At 38.0% G+C, this 12,569-nt stretch overlaps 1 long non-coding RNA gene across 2 annotated transcripts; it reads left to right on the top strand.

The window, feature by feature from the left end:
* Positions 1-8,754: 8,754 nt before the first annotated feature.
* On the top strand, positions 8,755-11,685 carry LOC144033396 (uncharacterized). 2 transcript variants are annotated; one of them, XR_013287966.1, is made up of 5 exons: positions 8,755-8,987; positions 9,209-9,293; positions 9,647-9,807; positions 9,928-10,144; positions 11,496-11,685. It is a non-coding gene; the product is annotated as an uncharacterized LOC144033396 (long non-coding RNA). The 2 variants fall into 2 exon arrangements; XR_013287967.1 differs by lacking the exon at positions 9,209-9,293.
* Positions 11,686-12,569: the final 884 nt, after the last annotated feature.

The following is a 12,569-nucleotide window of genomic DNA, read 5'->3' as shown; positions in this document are numbered from 1 at the left end:
GTATTCTGAGGTCTCGCAAGATACGTTGATGCCTCATAATGTAATGAAACTTTGAAGTTTTGTGAGACTTCTGAGAAAAGTCACCAAATATAAATCAATGCAAATCAAAGACAGACGCGATCCATAACAGACAAATTAACAGTCCAGGATTCGTTCCAATATTGGATATAGTACACGGTGTAGCTGGAGACAAGGAAGAAGATGCCTACTCCGCCTCCTCTACCTTCATCATTTCCACACAGCCGCCACATTGCTCCCCCAGAAAACCTTCCTTCATTAAAACTCACTACAGGGTTATGAATGAGCCTGTCTGGACCACTGCACGGCCTTGAAAAGCCCAGTTGGTTCCTATTACAACCTCTTTTTGAGTGTGCGCGTCTGCTAGAGAGAGAGAGAGAGAGCTCAGTCATCTGACACTGAGGAGTAACAGGTTGTGCTTAATCCCTGGCAGGTATCTGTGATGAGACCCAGAGTTCAGGTGCTGCCAGGGCATATTGGGTAGGGGGGGGCAGCTGGAAGTGTAGGCGGAAAGGAACGATGTAACCTTCATTGGAGGGTCTTATAAGGTGTCGCTACCACCCTGCAAGACCTCCATTTCCCCTTTTCGTCTCCTCCTTAACCCATTTTTTATTCTTCTCTACCTCCCCAACTCTTCCTTATTCTGCTCCTCTATCATTTATTTATTTTATTTTTTTACTGCCGCCCCGCTCTTTTTCTTTCACCTGCCTGCATGTTGCTATTTATAACATTAAATAAGAAAAACTGTTGTCATTTCTTTCCTGGCCAAAAGCCAAACATGAGGATGGGATGTTGAGCCGGGCCACAAGCCAAACATTATTTTTTTATGAATGTGTATAAATCTTGGGGAGTCACCAACAGGGAGATAGATATATGTTCCCTTTCCCCCATGCGGCATTCTTATTGTATTAGTGGTTGGGCTGCAGGCTGACATAAACTTGCTCAGATGATAAGCCAATGCTGCGTATATAATGCAAATACCAGTAGACTTTTTGCAAGCATTTTGTTGGCCTTAAAAAAAAAAAAGAATAAAAAATGGGTGCAGTGTTGATTTTAATTAATAAACATAGAAGAATTACAGCTTTAATGCAGGTTATTTCATCATGTGCATGTTTCATCATATCTTAGCTTGCAAAATGTGAAAACAAACAGCCGCAAATTAAAACACACACTCACGCACACCCCAACAAGCACTGGTGGAAAAGCAGGATAGTGCACGATGCAGCATGTGTAGCCAGAAAATGTCTTGAATTTATTGTACTTAGGAGCACAAAAGTAGAATGTCAAATTGTCTATTTGGATTTTTCATTTGTTGGCCTAGGACACATTTTTCGGAATGGGTACAATAAAGTGATCGATTTAAGTTCATTCGGTACTCGGTCGGACTCATTAACGTCACCATAAATAGCGAACTGGTGCAGGTCCGAATTCTATTATACAATGATACCTCAACTGTCATAACATTTAAATCTGATGAAAAATGTTGTTGTAATAAAAGTCAATTTAAATAAATAAATAAATAAATACATAAATGTGAGCTGTCAGCTAATCCGGCAAGTCAGCATAGCAATTAACGCTAACTTTAATTTAGAAATTCCCATTTTTGGTTACCTTCTTTTTACATGAACCTGCATCATAACTTGGTGTTTTAATGTGTTAACGTATTAACATGACATGGACTTGTGTTATTATAAATTTTAGTTGATTATAAGTCATCTCTAGCCCCATTTTGTGCTTTGCTGTACAAGAAGCCACCACATGGAAAAATAACCAATCAGAGACAGAAGGTGTGACTCACAAAATTTTTATCATTTGTTGTGTACTCGTGGACACACATGGGCACGAGATGGGGCGAGAGATGGCTGATTGTTTTCTTGGATTATATTTTTCATGTACCACTACTGACAAATCTAATGATGTTTTTTTTTTTTTTTTTTTTTTTAAAGTCATAAAGTGTTGTTGTTTTTGTTTTTAATTGCAGCCACCCCTTTTAAAGGTAAAATAGTATTTAAATCCCAGCAAATATGAGGCTGAGCAGCATCTCAGAATGTATCACAATCAGCTTGAGAGGTTCTACTACATGTTGTTATTATTTGTTAGTCAGATAATGTGGTTTAAATTGTGTCCACTTCCAGAACTCCCCCCCATTCCCAGCCCCCACGTTGTATTCCCAGGCCCCAGCAAATCGCCTCACTTACGTCGAAGGTTTACATTCTCATGCCCTCCCAACCACCAGACGGCCACCGACACCCCCCTACACACAAACACCCCCCCCCCACCCCCTCCTTTCTTCTATCACTAGCACCCTCACTCACAAACGCAACATATAGTCCCCCTCACCCCTCAGAAAACTGCAACACATGCTTCCAATTAGATTTCCTTTAAGCAGGCCACCTTCTTCCTCTTGTATTCGCACACCCTTATTTGAGTGTACAAAACATAGAACACACACCCCTCTGAGTTTTCCCCCACTGTACCCTTTGACATTCCTTTTCATTATCTCCCTTCCAATCAATTTACGGACCATAATGTTAGATAATAGAATAATGGCCGGAATCAAACAGGAACATTTTTTTCTGAACTTTTAAGAATCAAAAAGACAGGTGCATTTTCACATGATCATATGCATAAGTGCTGATTTGAGTGCTCAACACAATTGTGGTTATTAGGACCTGAAACTGTAATAAAGTCCTCAGAGGAAAAAGGAAAAACTGAAGTAGGAGAAATTCCACTTTTGACCACTAGAGGTGCCCCTATGACACATAAGGAGTCTCCAGTGATTTGCACAACAGTGGAATTTTAATAGCTAATGTTGTCTGCCCTTTAAAAAGACGACATAAAAATTAGAATTAAATGTTATACTTCATAGGCACTTTAATGGGCAGCCCAGTATCTACTGGTAATCTGCCTTGGTCAGCTCTCGTCCACTTTGGTCAGTTGGGTCATGCAAGAAAGTCAGTAAACAGAAATGAGCAAGTGTACATTGCACATTATTTTGTTGTTGAATGTTGTGTCTCGGGAAAACATTGTTAATGTCATATTTACTTCTAGGTCACTGTTGATGTTTTTGAACTGTTGCCAGGGAGATGCTCTAATTTTGTTTACTTTTGCTGAGATGCCGATTCGCCCTTGTCTGTGTGTGTGTGTGTGTGTGTGCGTGTATCTAGGATGTGTGTCTCTCTACTGCAGTACTTTTGCATTTCCATTTTCTTTTGCAGACATGCACATAAGAATGTGGTTAGCTGAGCTGCTCACCCATGGGAGTTATAGAATTTGTTTACCAGCCCACTTGAAGGTGTGATGTTGAGAGAAAAAAACAAACAAAAAAAAAACCTTCGTGCAAGCAAATCACTCATGAAAAAAAAAGGTCACAAGTGTGGTGTTCAAAATCAACAATACTCATTTCAGCCTTGCAAGTTTTCCATTTGACAGCTAAGTGTTGCATTAGGATTTGAACTCTCAGGTTAACTTTATTATACTTTTGCATAATGGACCTTGCTTCTCTGAATAACTTTAGTGCAGAGTAAACCACTCTACAGTGCATTGAACTCGTGAGTTGTAACAAGACGCTAAAAAGACATGGTGCCCAATGAGGGATTGTTGTTGTATTTTGTTTTTGGCCTGTAGGCTACGTTGAATTTTATTTCAGAGGAGACCGAGGTCAGAAGAAAAACAACTCCCTACAACAAAGTTGAGCCTGGCAGAGGTGTCAAAACCAGGTCCAGAGAGTAAAAATCCTGCCACACTTTGGCTTTGCTTTGTGGACCTGGATTTGACACCACTGGAGATTGTGGAGTAGAATACTATTTACCCTTGGGAGAGTATCCGGAAACTCTAATCAGGTCTTCACTCTGGAGCTAAGCTTGAGGGATGCTTTTACGGGCCCATGACAGGGCCTTTGCGATTGGAGCCCAGCTCTACTCACAGTGGTAAAGTAGCGGTATTATCTGCGCTGGGCAGTGGTCAAGTCTATGTACCTTGGTTGTCCAGACTTCAGGTAACAAATGTGATCATTTTACTTGGAATCACCCGTAGCCCTGCCTTTTCCACTGCAAACAGTAGGCAAGCATACGACTGAGCACATGTTGGGACACGACCGCACATTCTTTTATGCTGACATCTTATTAAAATGAGAGTTTAATATTTACAGGGCTGGATAAAATAAATTGGCGGTCACACTTCTGGTAAATGCTGCAAACTGAAATACCAGAAGGGTCGGTGGGTCGGTGAAGTTAAGCACACTGGACAGCCCCCGGTACGCTCCTGAATTCTTTACGGTACTGGTTGTCAGCAATATCATGTCTGCTGCCTGTCGGTTCTACAAGGAAAACCTCGTGCCTCAATGATTTGTGTCAGAAACATCTTCAAGAGGACATATCAGATGTGGGCATTCTGTCAGTACTGGCGGAAGGTCTGCCAGTCTGTCACTGATTTGCTGACGAATGACGGGAATGCGTTTTCATCCATCACTAACTACTAACAAACACTAACTAACTACTACATCACTAACACTACTAGGTCAGTACCGATGGACATATTGGTGCATCACTGACGGACTCCTTCACTAACAAATCTACGATTGTATGCAGAGATTAGTTTAGTGCTCAGTTCGTGTATTTTAAAACCCTGTAAAGTCTGAACCATGAAATATATGAGAAAAAAAGTCTGATGCTTTGTAAATAGAGCTTTTATTGGTCCTTTTGAACAAACAAAAACATTTTTTTAATCAGCTTCCAGGTATGACTTTTGGTTTGCGTCATATTTGATACATCCGGTCACAATGCTTTAAATTTGTACATTTATAACTGTCATTTATAACTGTCAAAATAAACAGACATATCAAACATATTAGTATTTATAAAAATCAGAAAAAAACATTTCCCACTATTAATAAGTGTTGTCTCTCCTTTCTCAATTGGGGCGATCTTGCAAGGTACTGGAAAAGCCATCAGCCGTGTGATACCGCCCTTTAATGGACTATTTCTGCAATGCATGTGTCAGATCATATATGTCAGGGTTTTAATGGGGAAAAAAATATTATACTAATGAAATAGAGGGCTCAAAATGTCTTGTATTTAATATGATACGTTTGGCTTTATAGGGTTACGTCAGGAATGACAGCTTAGAGCCTTTTGGCCACTGGAGAATGATAAACGACGGAGTGGCAAAATTTACTGAGGCACCCACCTATGATTATGCTCAGATATTTCAGACATTTTCTGAATGTGCCACACCAAAAGATGACATAATTCACAAGCCTTAACAACCGCGTTTCCTCTCGCAATAACTGCAAAATGGCTTTAATACATTGAAATTGACTCTTGGACTTGTCAAGCGCATTCAAGGCATGGTGATAAATGACTTACAATTGGGAGGGTGGGGATCTGACCTGTGTCCATCTACCACAAGCCCCCTTGGGACCCATCTTACTCTGACCCCTTGACTGTCTTGACTGTCGTTTGACAATGGGAGCGAGAAAGGAGTGAAAAAGTGCACCCACCCTATGACCTCTACCCTGGCCGAAGAAAGGGTGCGGCAGAGTCAGCCTGGCCACATGAGGCTGCTCCGCATGGTGCTTCCATCCTCTGTTATTCCAAGTGTCTGGTTACAGTCCTAAACCCCAGAGGGTCTTTAACAGTTGGGCTTTGGGATCACAGGCATGCCTGTTAACAGCTCTAAGGTGAAAGGCCTTGGATGCTGCCCTATAAGCAGCGTGTCTTATGTACTCCCTGAAGCGGATCCGTGGGGACAAGGAACTCCTCAGTGGGTTTCTCAATTGTTACTTTTCAGTTGTTGGTGTCTCATCCCATAATTACCTCTGCCAAGGAGAGGATATGTTGGTTGGTTTTTCAGTCAGATTATTTTATGAGTGCTTGGTATGCTTCCCAGAATGTTTTGTTGACAATTAACTCAATGGTATGCATTCAGTCAGACTTTTTCTAAATTGTTTATCATTATCAGGGTCACATCAGGAGTTCAAGTCTATCCAAACTGAATGTTGGCAAAAGGTGGACTGCACCCAGGACAGCAGTCAGTCACAGGGTGACTAATTGGGACATTGTGTGGGAATTAATCCCATGCCAGCTGTGTGTAAATTTGCTATGTGAAATACGACACACACAGATATAATTGATATTACTCCTTCGATCCGACAGTCACAACAAAAGAAATGGAAGTCAGTTTTCCAGTCATGTAGTTTTGCTGTTTGTATAGATGTGTGTCATATGACATTGATTGTCGTTGTCATATTTCGACTTTACTCCATCGGTCCACTGACCACATAATCATATTAGCAAATATTCGATTTAGGTGACATTAAAATTCAAGTATCGTCACACTCTTAAAATAATAGCCTAATTTATACAGGACAGTCTCAGAAAATTAGAATATTGTGATGAAGTCCATTATTTTCTGTAATGCAATTAAATAAGCAAAAATGCCATACGTTCTGGATTCATTACAAATCAACTGAAATATAGCAAGCCTTTTATTATGTTTAATATTTCTGATTATGACTTACAGCTGAAGAAAACTCAAATATCCTATCTTAAAATATTAGAATATTTCCTCAGACCAAGTAAAAAAAATGCCATAATCAGCAATTAAACAATAAAAGGCTTGCAATATTTCAACTGATTTGTAGTGAATCCAGAAAGTATGGTATTTTTGCTTATTTACATTAATTGCATTATAGAAAATAATGGACTTTATCACAATATTCTAATTTCCTGAGACAGTCCTGTATTTTGACCAAAAAGATTTAAAGTAGAAGTCAACACCATTTTTTTTTTTTTAACAATATTATGTTCTATGCAGCCCCACTAGTCTAAATATGTTATTCTTTTGAATATTGTGTTACTGGAATATGGCTTAAGCAACAAAATCCAGCTGTTTTTATCCATTTTAGGGGGCGGCCATTTTGCCACTTGCTGTTGACTGAAGATGACATCACAGTTGCTCAGGGCTCACGAAACAACCAGTCAGAGTGAGCTGTGATTGGTTGTTACCTGAGACCTGAGCAACAATGAGATGGATAATAATGGCTGAATTTTGCTTCGTAATTCAAATTCCAAAAAATGTAATATTAATCAAAATATCATGTTTAGACTAGTGACGTCACATATAACATATGATTGTCAAGAAATGTTTAAGGTTGACCTCCACTTTAAATATCTCAGGTTGCTGAACACCTCTGCTAAAATCGACTACATCTTTAGCTAAACAGATCATTCAATTCTATCCCTGAAATGAAAGTATTTAATACATATAATAATATAATCAGGTTTTGGTTCAGTTTTTCATGTTTTTTGGAAAAAAAAAAAAATAAATACTTAGACCATTATTTTAGGAGGGTGACAATATGATTAAGGCCTAATTACACTTGCCTTAATACCACAGCAGAGGAAAAAATAAAAAATAAAAATCTTGTGATGCTGAAAAAAATGCTGAAGCCTTCGTGGAAGTCTTTAGTACTTGAGTGCCCTTGTTTCTATCAGTAATTACTAGTTTTTTGTTTTGTTTTGTTTTTTTAATAGCAAAAATGTAGCCCAGTAATAAATATGGCCTATAGGGCCAAAATAATTCAAAAGTGCTGTGTTACTATAATGAAAACTGGCCTATCACTATAAGGTTTCCCCATCACAAAATGATGGATTGCCAAAGCGAAAAGTCAGCTTGTAACCATTTAAATATATGCACGCTTGCACACTAAATATTCCGCATTTGTTTCAGGCCTCGTCCCGACGTGCCAATTTATCTTTTTGACAGTGCGGTGGCGTTCATCTGGCTGAAATTTCCATTATCTCTCCAACCGTCTCATGTAGCGGGTTTGAATCTGTCAAAATTAGTTCAAATGTGCAAATTGATGCGTGATCTGTTGCAGGCCTCAACGCCGGGCGCTCTTATTTGTCCAAATTAGACTTGTCATCTTCTATCTGAGGACGTCCCTTACGAAACGAAAATATATTGCAATATATAGCAAAATATCATGCAATACATTTAGCGATATATTCCCATATATGACATTTAGTATTTATATTTTACTATATATTGCAATATATGCATAGACAATATATGTGTATATATTGATAAATATAAAAAATGTATTGCAGTCCAGACCAAAAGGAGCACTATATTTTTACGTGTAACAGATTGTTACAACAATATACTGTAATATATGTGTATGCGTGTGCGCTCACATATTCCCACTATAAACTGTACAACATTGAGAAAATACAATGAAGACAAAAAAATTGCATAATGAAATATTTATTTTTGGCCACCTTGAAATATACTTCCATTGTTTTCAACCCTCCACACTGGATCTTGGATGTATGCATGAATACAGACATGGATGTTGTGGCAGATCAATTAGCATACATTTTCTTTAAAAAAAAAAAAAAAAAAAAAAAAAAAAAAAAAAAAAATCAAATCAAAAATCTGTTTTCTACCATGAAATTCCCTTTCATACCAACTACATTTTCAACATTAAACATCTGGTTCTTCTTGGAATATCCGTTTTGATCAGAATCCGGAAGGATATATTTTCTTTTCATTTTGGATCGGTCCATTTTCAATGTTTGTCATAGCCTAGCTGGTCTGTAGCTTTAGCTCGTTTGATAGGATGAGATATAAATAACTACATTTACCAGAGTGCTCAGCGCGAATGACAACCAATCATAGCGCACGCAATGTCTTTGGCGCATGCGCAATGTTAGGCGCGAAGAAACATTTGAACGCGAGACTAGAGTATGCCGAGTAGCTCGCTCCCGGCGACGGTAAAAGAATTGCCCGGAGCAGAAGATGTCAAAATATAGGTTCGGACTTCGCCCTCGTTATCAACTGGATAATTTATTTTGACCCAGTTGCCATTACAAACACGACGTATCTTGTTCAATGTCGCACAACTAACAGCAAGAAGCCTGCTAATGGATGGCCCGTCGAAGATGCTGTTGTTCTTCAGTTAGCAGGTGAGTCGCTCTTCTAAAGCACAATTTATCACTTTTCTCCTTCAAGTTAGTGTTGCGTTATTTAAAACAAACAAACAAACAAACACAAAAACGCCAAAATGTTTGTTCTGTTTAGTTTAGCATACGTGTATCCTTGTTTGACTATTTTAATCATTTATTCTGTAATATTTTTTTCAATTACATTGGTGTTAACATTGACATTAAATTTGTATTTGTTATAGAAAAAGAGGCTACACTGAGAGCTGCTGTCTAGCCAGGAAAACGACGTCCTCATCAGTGATCTGCAGAGCCAGATCAAGGCTTTATGTAAAGAAAATTCAAAACTGTGAAGCATGGTAGTTAAATGCGAGTATTGAGCATTATGTAATTCATTATTATTGTACATCATATGGTATTTAGACAACTATAGCCTGAGGCTGATTCTTAATGTGCTATCTACATCTAAAAAGCAGTCGCCCATTATTGGCATGTGTAGTCAGATAGGTAGGACCACTGTGGATAAAAGGATGAACGAGCATGATAAACTGTGCATGGAGTCGGTGTCTACTCTAAATTACTCCAGTTATAATTATTTGATATGTCAACTGATGTGTGGCTTCGTGGACAAAGTTATTGACTGTCTGTATAATCTTGTACTTTAAAAAAAAATAAAAAAATAGAAATTCCTGCTCTGTTGGTGGAGGTGAAAAAGCTAGTTTCCCACAACACCGCGACCAACGAAAATGTTGACAACCGCCCCACCAAAGATGCTGTTGGACCAGATGCTGAGAGTGACTATCTCGGCGAAACATCACTTTGCATACTTCGCGGACCCACACAAGTAAGTACTGGTATTTGAATTTCTAACATTAGAACTTATAGCATTTTTGCTTGTGGTGTTTTTCTCTTCTCTTCACATTCTAATTCAATGTAATTTTTATTTTACTTTTGTCTATGCCAGGTGAAAATTGGCAAAGATGATGTCACTATCTCAGCACATTGTTGGGAGAGTGCAAGAGCTTGTACCACCCCCAATGGTATGGCGCGGGTGCTGCTGATGGGTCTCTTTGATGTAGAAGTCCTCCTCAAGTCGAACCTGAAAGGAGGGCGCAGCAAGTTGGATCCCAATTCAGAGCGTCGACAGGCTTTCGACCCAAGGAAGCTTCAAGCTTTGAAAGGTAAGAATTTGTCAGAGGTGGTTTTGAGGGCACCTCTGCGAGTGTGGACTTTTTTTCTTTTTTTTTACATTTACAGTGAACCAGAGCAGGACGTATGGGTCAAACTCTGTCTGCGAGGGCCGGAGTCCTGCAGGTTTTGGATGTTTCCCTTCTCTAACACAGATGGTATATGATTAGCTCATCAGCAAGCTCCTGTTGATTGGAATCAGTTTGTGTTGCAAGAGGGAAACCTCCAAAACCTGCAGGACACCGGCCCTCGAGGACCGAGTTTGCCCATCCATGTTGAAGTAGTGGGGGCAGAGCACTGATTTGTATATATGACTGGATAGCCGATAAACCACGACTTTTGTAGCCACAAGGCTAACATATTGCTCCTCTCTAGGAATGTTTCTCAGCATATGATCCTATACATTTACAGAATCAAAATTGAAGAACATTTGAGACCGTACTTGTAGGGGTGTTAACAAAAAAAATCGAATCGATTCAATAGGCAGCCGAATCGATTTTTTAACATCCATTTTTGATGGAAAAATATTCAACAAAACGTCTAACTTTCACACCTTTAGCATGGAAGAATGTTATATTAATGGAACAATAAGCCTTAATATTTTATTTCAATGCTGTTCAAACATGAAAAATGTTTGTTAAATACAGTGGCTCACAGTTCTAAGACTGAAATATTTCAGTGTACAAGTTTACTGAATGGTATTTTCTAAATTTGAGTAAAAAAAATCGCAACTATCGACTTGCAAATTCATATCGGGATTAATCGGTATCGAATCGAATCGAATCGTGACCTATGGATCGAATCGTCAGGTACTAGGCAAGTCACACCCCCAGTACTTAGTAGAAAGAGCCTGACTTGTGATTTGAATTTGTTAAATATAAACGAGGACTTAAGACATTTTACAACTTGCCTTAAGTAAATGTACAATTGATATGCTTAATGATGTTTACAGAAGGAAACTTGTATATTTTTTATTCAAGAATTATACCTGTAATTCAACAAAAGATTCCTCTGCCAAATCTAATATTGGGGTCTAAGGAACTGAGCAATAAAAGAAAAAGGGGTCTTCAAAGCAGCACATACCATCCACTTGTTAAAAAATAGTGACCATCCCGCCAACCTCTACCCTACGAGCTGTGTATGTCTAATCTGTGCATATACGTACAGTTTATACAGTTGTCTGCTCACGAGATGGGAGGAGTAAGATGGCAGTCTTTGGCTTCAACTGCTTGCGCGGGCATGTATGGGCTATCAGCTATCCAGTAATATACACAGATAGTGGGGCAGACGGACAGAAAACAGAAGGACATGGGTGGGTAATCACAGTGTTGTTCTGTTTAACAGATGCTGTTGTCCAGCAGTTTCCCGGGGCCAAAGAAGCTGATGTGAGAAAGTCCATCAATAATCGAATCTGTGAGCTAAGACATCAGGTGAAGCGGAAATTGTAAGCTTTATAAGTATTTTCAACTTGTGTATTGCACTATTATAGGATAATAAATAATAATAATAAATAAATTTGTTTGTACTTATACAAGATTGCACTTTCAATAATTTGCACTGTTTAATGCTGTTCCTGTGAACAAAGTACATGTCTGCCTCAAAATCCTTTAGTTTTTTTTGCTTTTCTTTTAAAAGGAAATAAAGGTGAATTTTGATAAATGCCGATTAGTCTGTGTTAATGATTTGCCCATATACTGTTTGTTACACATTTCTATATAATTACACACCTATTCTATAATGTAATAAATATATTAATGCACACATTTTTACATATTTATGGTACATTCTACCATATATTTTCTCATATATTTTTACATATATGTTCATATATTTCTCCATATATGTAAAATACATTGACACATACATTGAAAATATATGCAACACTATATCTTTACATATATTACCAATACATTTTCCTGTATAAATTACAAGGCATGACTGGATATTTATGAATATATAATTAAATATATTTTGGAATATATAAACAAATATATTATATCTTGTACTCAATATATTGTGATATATGGAAAGCGGCAATTTTTTGGATATTTTGCAATATATTACAATATATTACATGAAGATATAATATCTTGTGTAATATATTATCACTAATATAAAATTCCATATATTTACAATATATAATATATTGTTGTATATACTGGGAAATAATATATTTGAATATGTTGCAATATATTTCAAATAATATATTGGTAAATATATTTTCGTTTCGTAAGGGGTGCTTCTCAGGATAACAGCTATTATCAGTTCCTTCCCCCCAGGTGAGATTAGTCCTTCTTACCATTTATATTTGAGTCCTCAGCAGCCCCCTGTCAGTGTATCAAATTGATAAAGATGCAGGTGTAACAAAGATACCCAGCGTTTGAATTACACTATTGGGGAGTCGTATTTTTTGATGTT

The sequence above is a fragment of the Festucalex cinctus genome, chromosome 13 (genome assembly GCF_051991245.1).
Source record: "Festucalex cinctus isolate MCC-2025b chromosome 13, RoL_Fcin_1.0, whole genome shotgun sequence".
Classification (NCBI taxonomy): Eukaryota; Metazoa; Chordata; class Actinopteri; order Syngnathiformes; family Syngnathidae; genus Festucalex; species Festucalex cinctus.
This window is presented reverse-complemented; position numbering and strand designations above follow the sequence as displayed.